Consider the following 12246-nt stretch of genomic DNA (forward strand, 5'->3'; position numbering starts at 1 on the left):
AATACTTTTTAACACCCCTTCGGCACATACATTTCTATGCTCGATTACTATATCCGTAATAAATTGTTAAACACAGTTAAAGAAAACTAGCTATTCTATAGACGTGTAAAATTAATGCTGAAGAAAGTTAGTCATTAAGAAATTAACAATATATTTCTTGTAATCATTAAGAAACTCTCGGAAATTCAAAGAAATAAATTACAAAGCGATATCGCGACGAGGGTTCGTTCTCGTGCAACGTGCTCGTTCAGGACGTCATCGATACAACGTGCAACAACTATCCTCTGTACACGGGGGCGAGAATCCGCGTGGAACGCGCGCCCGATGGGGATCTCGGTTTCCGTGGACATATGGTCAGCCCGTGCCTCACCGCGACAAAAAAGCGCTACAGAAACGGCGACAGAAGTTGGGAGTGTCGGCGGGCGATATATCAGGGCTTAAACTGTCCCGTCGCAGCAAGCATGTCCTACCAGCGTGGTTCTGCGCCACCCTGTCTGACCGACTGGATGGTTGGATGGTCGGTCGGTCGGCTCGCTGACTGGTGCACGTATGGCGTTGCGTTCAACAGGGGTGCTGGCATTAGTTAATAGCCCGAGTGCAATACCGGGAACACGATAATGCGAGAAAGCGAGGGTAAAAAAGAGAGAGAGAGAGAAGCAGAACGAGGGTGATCGACGTCTAACCAAATGCGGTTTCCAATCTATTGCGTTTTTACGCGACGCGTCTAACGCTTTTGGAAAATACCCTTTATAAAAGGGCGAGAACTACTTACTGGAACGAGAAACCGGGAGCTCGCGTTACATTTAACTAAACGCGTGTGATTTGATATTTTTGCAATCTTAAGATTGCTAATAATAATTAACTTTAGCCGTAATAATTAACTTAAAGAATTAATTAAAATTCCAATTAAATATCTCATACATTTAGTTATATAACGTAATTGGTTAATACAAAAATATGAAATCGAGAATCGTGCTCACGTCGTCGAGAGACGAAGAAGCGCGCTCGGAGAAAAGGGAGGATTTGAACGACGGTGTGCGCGCAATATAGGGTGGCAAAGGTATCCGCCGACGCGGACCAAAGTCATTATAAAAATAATCAAAGTTTCCCGGGGCGGAAGGCTCGTCAGGATGGATGATGGGTCGAGAAACGTTCCGGCGGCCGGCTTCGCGCGACGCCGACGACCGGCGTCTCATTACGTTTGACGATTATGCGTTAATTTGCACCTAGCGATACTTCAAAAGATTTTTATTCATTGCACGAGCTTTTTGCCGTCATCCTAGGCTGGAAGTCGCGCGCGACGTTCCCTGGTAGTCATCTCTGGGCCACGCCGTACTGGGGCACGTTCCGGAGACGACTCCTCAAGTTTTATATTTTTCCTGTCTTTCGCGTCGAGGATCGAGTGTCCTCTCGTCAAAGGATCCAGGGGATATGATAATCTCGATGCCGCGCTGAATGCGTAACGAGTTTTTCGCCGGCGACGAGAAGCGGACTCGCTCCTGATTAGCTTTGCCTTTACGTTCTCCGAAGGAAACTCGGTTTTTCGCGATCGAGTGTTCTCTTTACGGAAGGCAACAGGATCGCTAATATTATACGCTCAAAAAAAAAAATATATATATATATATAAAATATATTTTGTTTCTAAAAAAGTTATATATAATTTTCTTTTCTTATTAGAAAAAATACTACGACTGATAGTTTTCACTAGTGTCGTGCATAGAGAATAAATTCAAATTTTCTTTCATTTTTACATTATTATCGAGCTTTCTCCTATCGCGATAACGAGCCACTTGGATCATCAATTGCATTCGTTTGTTTAAATCACCAATCGAAAATCAACGACGCGTGAGAGACGTGTCGCGCTGAACATTTTGCAAGCCGACGGAGCCAACTCTCCCTCGAGACGTCAACATCGATACGTGGGCATGCTTTTTCCACGGTGCTTACGTAACCCTTGCTCGATGCCGGATCACGATGCCGGTATCAATTAATTAATTCCGTTCGTATATCTCGCACGGAGAGAAGCCATTGTAACGACGACGGCTGCCAATATACTCTCGCTTCTCTCTCTCTTTCGATACTAAACACCGTCGACTACGTTACGGCCGACGGCCGCTCTCGTTTTATATCGCGACGGCACGTGCCGCTTACAATGGTACCGAGTGACTCCCGTGTGTTCTCTCTTTCTCTCTTCTTCGACTGCGATCAGCATCGTCATCAATCGACACGGTCTCTCGCCCTTACAAACGCACGCCCACCCCTCCCGGGCAAAATACCGAAGGCAAACAAGAGGAGCAATGGCAAAAAGCATTTATTCCCGATTCTTTATCTGACGCAGCCCGTGTCGTTCGTCTCTCCCATTCTCTATCTTACGCTACGTGGTCGTTTCTCTCGGAGCAGGACGCGTGTCCTGGGCGTGCCCGTCTCACGCGTGTATTTGCGGACCGACGCGGCGCGTTCCCGCTTTTATTGCTGCCGAAAATTAATGAGATCGCGAGACGATACGACAGATATGGCCGAACGATTCAAGCGCATCGCGCTTAGCTTAGCACACTCGTTTTCATTAAGTGATATTCTTTCGGAACGACTAATTACCCGAGAAATAGCGTGTAAATTTTGCGCGATAATTTACATCGTAGCAGAGATGCTTTTTTACAAATTTAATTTCCAACGAAAGTGCGAATTGAGACACCAATCCAATCATAAATCGTTGTTTCGGCGATTTATCGTTTGCACGCTGTCAAGCGAAATCGAATCGTTCGCCGATCACGAAACCAGGAGGGAACCGAGTGAATCCGAGTGACGAGTGAAGGCGATCACGCGTGAAGACATTTTCCACGTTCGACTTGACGCTATCGCGATGACGAATCGCAATGTTACGCCGACACGAAAACTTCTCTTTCGCGCGCGCGATCGGCAACCGCGATCGGTGACGGTACATCTGGCGTTCTTGCTGCGAGAAAACCGCAGGAGTAGAATCCTCCTCGTCTAATGGGGGGAAAAAAAAAAGAAAAAACGAAGGAGCGGCTGATGGATGAAGATCGATGTCGTGTACGCGAGACGGAACATGCATCCTCTTCTTCGATACCACCCTCTCTTTCTGCCGCTTCCCCGCGCGATTTTGTTACACCTCATATCCCGCCCCTTTCGACTTAATATCCTTCAGCACGTGTGGAGATCTCGGCATTAACGGAGAAGCGCGTCAGGTGTATTTCTTCAAAATTCACCGATATTTTCCGATATTGCCGTTATTCGAAAAACGATTATCCCTCTCTTCGACTGACTCAAGATATGCACCGAGATAATAAATGTGAAAAAAATGTTTTACAAAGTTTTAGCGATTATAAAATATTGGTCACGTAAAGACTAATCAACTAACTAACGATATAATTTATACTTCGAAAAATACAGGCGGAAATTTCGTTCAAATAATATCTAACGTGGATGCATTGCGTGTTTTATAGCACTTCAAGTAGAAATCTGGAAGCTTCTCCATAAACATTCAGCATATTGATACAAAAAGATATATCCATGCTGCTTGCGAGAAAGTAGAGAATAAATCGCCAAACTTTTCGGCAAAGAGGGACAAATTCGCCTGAGGGAATCGTCGAAGGCGGACAAGTTGGCTCCTGCTCGCGGAATTAAATCTGTTTTTCTTTTTTCGATATATCCCGCGTTTATTTTTCCAGCAAAACTACTTACTTGACCGACGAATACGTTTCTAGCACATGCTCGTTGAATACGAATATCATAATACTTTATTCCGACCATTTCTCGCCTGATATCCTATCTTATGCTCTTGAATTACTCTCCGGTTCTCTTATTATTTCTACTTCTCAAAGAACAGATACAATGTTTAAAACATTTAAGAATTATTTAAGATACGAGTGTATCTTACGATTAGATAAAAAAAAGTATAGAGAAAATAAACGTATCACGCGTAAAGAGTAAGTATATAAATAGAAGCGATTAGAGTATCCGCGTTAATTAATCGCCGCAAAGATCGTCCGCGCTTGATTACGAATCGGCGAGTAACCATTCCCAGCATGCGATGTTTACCGGATGATCCGGGTGAATCGAAATCCTCGAAAGACTCCCGCTGGCTGGAATCGGCCGAGCTGTCAGACGAGCGATTATTGATGACGCGCATTGATGGCTATCGAGAAAGAGAGAGAGTTGACCGCGGTCTTCGTATCGCAGGCATGACGCTCGCTAACGCGGATATAATGCCGGGCTCTCTGCCCTCTTATAAGGGCGTCCAACAATACAATTTTCATTTTCGGTCGAAGGGTAAACGTTTCCCCCCTACCATTCTTCACGTTCTTTTCTCCGTTCTTCTTTCTCTCGGATGACCTATGTCTCCTATCCTCCCTCCCACCCCTCCGAGTCCCCTTTCCTCGTCCGATCTCATCTAGAACCCTCTGCCTCGATCATTTTCCATACGAGTGGAATATTCACTATGACGAGCCACCATCATTGACGTCGCCGCTCTTGGTAGTCGAAGTAGTCGAGCTTGTCGCTCCGCAGACACGTCGGAGGTAATGGCGTGTGCCCTTTTCGAAAACCCTCCGTCACGGACGATTTTGCCGCACGACGACGTTATTTATCACTTTCCAGTGAGGTTCCGCGTCTTCTCTACTTCAAACTCCCTTTCGAGAGAGATCCGCGAAGAGGGAAGCGAACTCTCTGCCTATGTGTTTATCTCTCGGTGCAGTCATAAAAGTCGCGATGTATTAGCATAAAAATTTTGTTACATTAACCTTGTAATCCCACCCATTTAAATCACTATCGTGCGAGGGGAACGGGCGCAAATCCCTCGTTATCGCCGTAGTTTTTATTTCGTGATGTAAGCCACTTTAATTTCATCTTTATTGGACGCAATTTAATTTTAATTACGTGAATCGAGCAGCTATATTTTATCGTATATATTGTGCAAAGATCATTATTACTAGAAATCGTAGAGATATATAGCGTATGTGTAAAAGTTTAAATTGTGCCTTACTAAATAAATTTGCATTTGTCGTTTTGAGCAAAAAACTGTATTTTGATAGATTAAATATAAAGTTAAATTGCGTTGATTTTCAAGATATATGCGCAGTTCACAAATAATATACAAGACACATATATAAAAAACCTTTTTAAAAAAAAAAGGTAAAAACAACCAAGTACATAAAAAGTATCCATACTTGTATGTAACAAATAAAAATTTAAGACACATATTAAAAGATATATTAAAACCGACATAATATTAATATATATAAGCTACATATTAAAACTTATATATACTTATATATACTTGGCGTTTTTTACCATAAAATAAAAATTTGTCACTCACCGGTCGATGCAACAGCGAAGTTGACGTATAAACAGACTAGGCAGATCTGTAACATACAAATATAAGATCTATTATAGCAAAGTTCAAAATAAATAATTTCAACAAATTATTATTGTACGTATTGCAACAAATTTTGTATTCAATATATATAATATAAAATAAGTATAAATGTGCTCCAAAAATGAGCACTGCAAAATACTTTCTTAATTAAAATAAGTTACAAAAGATATTATATTATAATATTATGAGAATTTTAGAGTTAATTGATCATATGTTTTTAAAAATATTTTAAAGTTCTTTTAGTTATATTACATGTATGTATTTATAAGAATATGTTATCTTCAAATATGTTTATATCGTAAACCAATCCATTCATTTCAATATATATGCCATTTATATGGAGAGAGATAAAAAAAGAAAAATTTTACAATTTTACGTAGCAAAAGCCTTTTCAATCAATTCCATCCAATCCCATCCGATCATTACTCGCTCGGACGAGCGACTCGCGCAAACAAAGCTGACGCAAAGAGCACGACGCACGTGTGTTTGCCGCTACCCGCCGCGCCCTGCGAGAGGTCCAGGACAGGGAGATACACAGCTTCTCGCCGTGAATGAAGCTCTCGGTATCCGGCGGGAAGAGACTTGGACTGGCTACCGACACCGAAACGCGGGGAATGTAACGGTGCAGTTGCGTAAATCCCTAAAGGGGAGCCCGCGGATTCGGTGCCGCGCTGCGGAAGGGCTCGGGGTGCCACGTGACGGCCGTGTTTGCTGGGTACACAGAACTCGGTGTTTGGTACACACGGCCTTGGAAGGCACAATGCTCGATGGGTTACCAAAACAGCGGCGCGACGTCGGCATAAGCGATATTTGTGTCAGCATAAAGGACCCCCTCTAAAGCCGCGTTAAAAGAACAACCGACTCCCTCTACGCCGAATATTATTCCCTTCTCCGCGCCCGCATCGAATATATAAGTCAGATATGAACCAGATATGAACCAGAAATAAGGTGTGGTTTGCGTTTTTTGCAGCAAGGAATCTATTTATGATTCAATATGCAAATAATATGGAGATAGTAACTCAAACGGAGAAAAAGAGAATAAATATCTATTTTTTCGAAGATGATAATCTTAAATTTATTATCGTCTTTATTTAAAATATTTGGCAATATTTCGAATTTGATACTCTGTTAAAAAAAATTAATTAAACGTCATTCACCTTAAACAGAGAAGAGAATCAAGGAAAACAATTTATCATACAATTAATTAATTAAAATACTTTTGAGTCGCTAGTCGAAGAAAAAATAAAAGGTAACAAAATTAGTCGACCAAACTAGCAAGAAATATATTTATTTGAAAATCACGACGTTTCGACCATGTGGTTGTGGTCATTATCAAGTGACAGTAAATTTCGTATAGAATATAAAGCTCACAAATCAATCATCATAATTGATCTATGATTTCAAAAGAATCGTAGTATTGTTGTCAAACTGTTTGGAAAAAACCTTCGATGTGTGTGGGCTCCATAATTAGGTCCAGGAGCACAAAAAATAATAATTAAAATACTTTTGAGTCGCTAGTCGAAGAAAAAATAAAAGGTAACAAAATTAGTCGACCAAACTAGCAAGAAATATATTTATTTGAGGTCGACTAATTTTGTTACCTTTTACAATTAATTAAATTTCACATAGAGCAATTCAAATATTATTTTCTTCGCGTTTCAAAGTCAATGCACGTAACACCAATAGTGAACCGCTATCTTTTCTCTATCTTCGTACAATTTCCAAAAATTCCAACTACAATTTAACACGAGACAACTTTTCAAGCGCGTGACTCGCAATCGTAAGAGTAGTTCTCGACTTTCGTGCGAAAGTACAGCTGAAAAAATTTCGCTTGTAACGAGGCGGAACCCAACGTACGCATCCTAGAAGGATTTTCGAGGTAAACGACCGTTGGCTAATGTTCGCCAGAACGAGGTCCTGTGCCTGCACCCGGTTTCAGCAGGACGACGACAGTCGCATTAGCCACAGGACGAGCTTACAATAGACCCCTCTGTTTTTCACGCATGATCGGGACAGCGAAGGGGGGCTATAACCCCCTCGATTCCTCGTCTGGAACCCCGTACTTAGCGGAGGAGATTTGTGAATCGGGGTGTCGCGCCCGAAATAAGTAAAAAATTGATCGATGATACTACAGCCCGTTTTTTCTCTGGCTGTCAAGAATTGTGAAAAACGTTTGGCTAATTTTCTGGTAATGTAAAGATCATTTATTTTTGTTCTGCCTCCGAAATAAGCGCATTTATTTATAATGAAAATCTCTCATTTAAACGAAAATAAATTTATTATTTAGTGAGCGAGTGTAGAGCGAAAAAATTTAATACAATAAAAGAACATATAAAACAAGTTTCTATTATATTTTTAATTGCTCGATTGAAAAAAATAAAAGTTGAAACAAGAATAAAAATTATCCAAAAGTGTTGGCTCTACCGATCGCGCTGAATAATGACGAGCAATCGCATCAATGATTTTTCTTTACGAATCGTTTGGCGATTCGGCGAATGCACAAACTGGTTTTACACCATCGGTGTCACGCTAAATCTTCGACGCATTGTTTGCGCCCCCTCTTACCGTCACGATTTTCCATCAGCACCCCTCCAAAAAGCCTGCCACAGTTAACTCCCATCCCTCTTTGTTCCACCCTCATCGTAAACCTCCACGAAACTTAGTTCTGATCGTCATCCTCCTCGTGATCGCCGAGCGATGCACGGATTTGCCGAAAATCGCGTATTTGACAGTTTCGATAAATCATTACTTTGCAATATCTGTTTATATCTATAGCAACTGTATTTACACATAGAGATATATTAAAATTATAATGTAACTCTCCAAATAACTACTTCTGTCAATATTTAAATAATTAGTTTTGTTGAAAAACTATGCGTGATCAAAAAATCAAAAAATAAAATTGTAATATTTTTTTACATACATTTAGTTTTTATGCATTAATTCAAATATAATTCTAAATCTCATATAATCTCAAAGTTGTAAAAATAATCTAAGAAATTATCCATTAAGCTCTTTTACAGTTTAATCCAAATTGATTACCAACAAAATATTGTATCATTTAATTAGATTTTATTTATTGTCAAAATAAGAAGATCCAAAGCAGTTTCTAATGCAACTTTAATACATCTTTCTTATCTTTTATCTCTCGCGTATCATCATCATCCATATTGCACAACTTGGAGTATTTCCTTAAATACACATCTCTTTTCTCCAGTTTCGTCCATTAGTTTCCGTCATAAATCACCGACGAAGAAACGATCGCGGAAATAGATGAATTTCTCCGATTACCCTCAGTACAGTATTCCACGTACTCAGCGATACGCGATATATTTGAGATATAACCGACGGGCGAACCGTTGCCGATTGGCTTGATGAACGAGTGCGATTAATAATTAAGATCACCGAAGCGGGGTGGGGCCCTAAAAAGCCGCGGGCGTTCTCTCTCTCTCTCTTTCTTTCTTCCAATGGGGAACAGCGGGTAATGGCAATTTACGCGTCCCGCGGGACCAGATAACTTCATATATCTTCGCGGTAATCATTTATTCTCTCAATGGGCATGATATTGCCAAATTGAATTAGATAAGCGCGTCGCACATGCATCTTCTACGTGTACGTGCGTACGAGGAAAAAAATTCGCGACACTAGCAACATTATCACGCAATATTATCCTTATCTAGAAATTGACTTGCGCGCAAGTCATTATAAAGATATCAACTTGTCAATAAACCTTGTGTTTAGATATACCAAAATAATTAATTAAAGATATAATGAATTCTAAGAAACAGGAGTGTTGGATTTTTTTAGCTGTATGTATAAAATGTAAAGAAATTATTTTTCAATGCGTCTTCTTAATGATTAATGAGTGTGTAATTAAGATATAAAAAAAGGTATTTTATTTAAGTTATAAACAGTTTTATTAAATAATTTTTAGATAATATCATTGTAAACCTTTTAGGACAACTGTGTACTAAATATCATTATAATAAAATTTCCAGATTTTTTCATCGTGTCTCTTTTTATATTATTATATTATTATAGAAATATCTTCGTTATCAGAAAAAAATTCAATATTTCTAATATATTTCGATGTTTCCGTTCTTTTTAATGCTCACACAAACGAACAGACCGCTCGGCTACAGAAAATCACACCCCGATAAATTGACCCTCCATTGCTAAATACCTCCCTTTGACATTGTCGATCGGAGTAAGAGAGCTGTATGGGGACAGAATAGGGTGGCTCATAAAGGTCCACGTGGTACAAGGGAGAGAATCGCGCCGCACCGTGAACACATCCCGATTCTCGAGCTATGGAAGATCTATTGATCCTGTCCATCAGTTTCCAGGATTCATGATCATCGCGTTGACAGATTAGTCCGATTCGTCGCAATTGCTCGAAATCTATATGTATATCCGGCGCGATAAACATTTTGCTGCGTGGAACAATCAAGATTTTCGTGTGTGAAAATTCAATCTCTAAATTTTTTTCAATCAACTAAAATATCATTTTAAAGAAGCAGGTTTTTCCCAGAAATTTATATTATTTTATATCTTGTGCCGACCAATATTTTCCAAACAAACTCGACGTGTATTACGTAACACGCTATACATTCTATTTAAAGAGTAGTAAATGATAAATAGTATAAATAGTCGAACAATTTAGGCGTCATCGTGACTGTCGTCCCCCGAAGCGACGAATACGTCAATGCAGGGCCACGCGAGGCGGGGTACACGCTGTTTTGTTACCAGCGTGCGACCCGCGCCACGTGCCCGAGATTAATGTGTTTTGATTTTTAGACTTCGCATTATATCCGCCCGTGAGCCTTCGCTTTATTGTGCGTACTGAAGTCGCTCCGCACGGTACCGCACATAGTGAAATCATAATACGCGAAGTGGCTGCGAGAGACCGCAGATTTTTTTTTAGTTGCGATGTACATACAATCGCAATATAGAAGCTCTTTGGCGTATCTGTATTGCATTACAAATCAACAAATAATATATATCATAATTTCTTTGTAAAATAAATAAAAAAAAATAATATATCTTACTATTAATCTTTTATTTTTCCAATTTTACGATTTATTCATCATCAACAAGGGATTAATTAATAATAATTTACGATAGAATGTTATTAGAACATTATATTAGCTAGAAAATCGCGAGAGGCTGGTAGATTCTTGCCGTTTCAATTTATCTGGTTTTTAACGTTTCAATTTAATTGACGGCACTTGAGAGCGAGGGCCCGCGAGGCTCTAAAAGGAGGGAGGAGAAGGAGGAAGAGACGGAAAAAGAGGAAGGGGGAGAACGAGACGACCCGATTAATTCCTTTGTCGCCTATCCGCCGCTGAAATAACAAACCTCTTCGGCGGACGGGAGTCGAGAGGATACAAGGACGATAAAATCACGAGGGTCCACGGGATAAAAAAGCTGGAAAGTGGGGGAGGAAGGGATGGGGGTGGTTTGCAGTCCTCCGACTCTCCCTTCATTTTCCGGCGTCGCCCAACGACGACGACGGCAGCGGAGAGAGGAATAGCAATTAAAAGTATCTGGCACAATCTTCGTTAAACTTCTTCCTCGCTCCACCCTGTCGGAGAGAAGGCATTATTAAAACGTGCCGTCGGCTGCAACCGCTACATACCCTCTTCCCCTCCTCCCCCCGTCAACCGCACAGTTTCCACCAACCCGCGTTTTCAACTCTTTTGCATAGAAAATGCGGCCTCCTTGCCGAATCCGTACTTGTAACTATCGCTCCGTTATTCCGAAATCTCGGCATTCTCTCTTTCGGGAACATCTGTACTCATTGTTGGACCACTCGCGTCGTCGTCACGAGTTGGACTCGAAGTGTCTCTTAACTGCTAATAATTTATGCACGTAAATTTACCGCGTTCTTCTTCAAACTGATATTGTAATAATGACGAAAAGTAAGAAAATTATTATAAAAATATAATTTAGTATAAAAAATCCTCTGAAGAAAAATACACGATATAAAAATATATCTAAATACAATTGATTAAAAATAGAAAAAGATTAAGAAAGAAAATTCGAATATAAGCATATCTTAGATGAGACAATCATGGTTTTCAGATAACAAGAAATGAATATTGAAATTAAGTTTCAAATATAAAATAATAGTAAAAAAAATAAACATTGCAAAGGTTACTATTTATTCTTTCATTCCAAGCATATTTTTAACGAGCAAATTAAAGGAAAATAGATATCAATTATACATTAATGTTCCGAGATGTCTCGACGAAAATATCGATTTATCGAAAATTTTAAGAATGGTAAATTCGAAGAATGCGAGAGGGAATGGCGTCGATAGAAGCATGAGAGCTGAGAGGCTGGAGAAAGGTAAGAAAGGGAGAAGTTCTCGGGGTCTCTCGAAGTAATCCTGCGGAGGTCGAGGAATATAGGATGAAAATACCTGGAGTTAGAGAGGTCTTACTTGTCCCATCCCTTGCAGTCTGGTCTCTCACACTACGAGTGTGCGATGCCGCCCCAAATAAGACAGAAGTCATCATATAATTCCGCGACTAACACTGGCGCGCGCTAAGACCCGTGCTAGAGAAGCTTACCGAGTATCCTCGATTTTTTTTTTCTCAGACCAGCCGAGGAAATTAGCACGCCGTTCTGCCTCGCGACGCGTTCAATATGCAAATTGCGCACGTAATCGGCACGTAACCCTTCTCGGAAGCTTACAGCCCTTTAATACGATCGGAGAATACGTCTAACACCCCTGTGTTTGTAAAATGCTAGGCGATTCATCGTTTAAGTGCTGAAATGTAGAGATACTCTTGCAACTTCTAAATCCAAAGTGTTCTTAAAAAAAATGGAAAAATATTTTAAATTAT

At 40.2% G+C, this 12246-nt stretch overlaps 1 long non-coding RNA gene across 1 annotated transcript in view; it reads right to left on the reverse strand.

Moving 5' to 3' along the window:
* LOC145944201 (uncharacterized) overlaps positions 1–12246 on the reverse strand; it is a 65128-nt gene that overhangs the window by 20793 nt on the left and 32089 nt on the right. The window contains exon 5 of the long non-coding RNA XR_014426636.1: positions 5336–5381. This is a non-coding gene — a long non-coding RNA (uncharacterized LOC145944201). The remainder of the gene's footprint in view (positions 1–5335; positions 5382–12246) is intronic.

This window comes from Prenolepis imparis, unplaced genomic scaffold, assembly GCF_030444845.1.
Source record: "Prenolepis imparis isolate NDT839.2.m4 unplaced genomic scaffold, iyPreImpa1.0 SCAF_12, whole genome shotgun sequence".
NCBI classification, from domain to species: domain Eukaryota; kingdom Metazoa; phylum Arthropoda; class Insecta; order Hymenoptera; family Formicidae; genus Prenolepis; species Prenolepis imparis.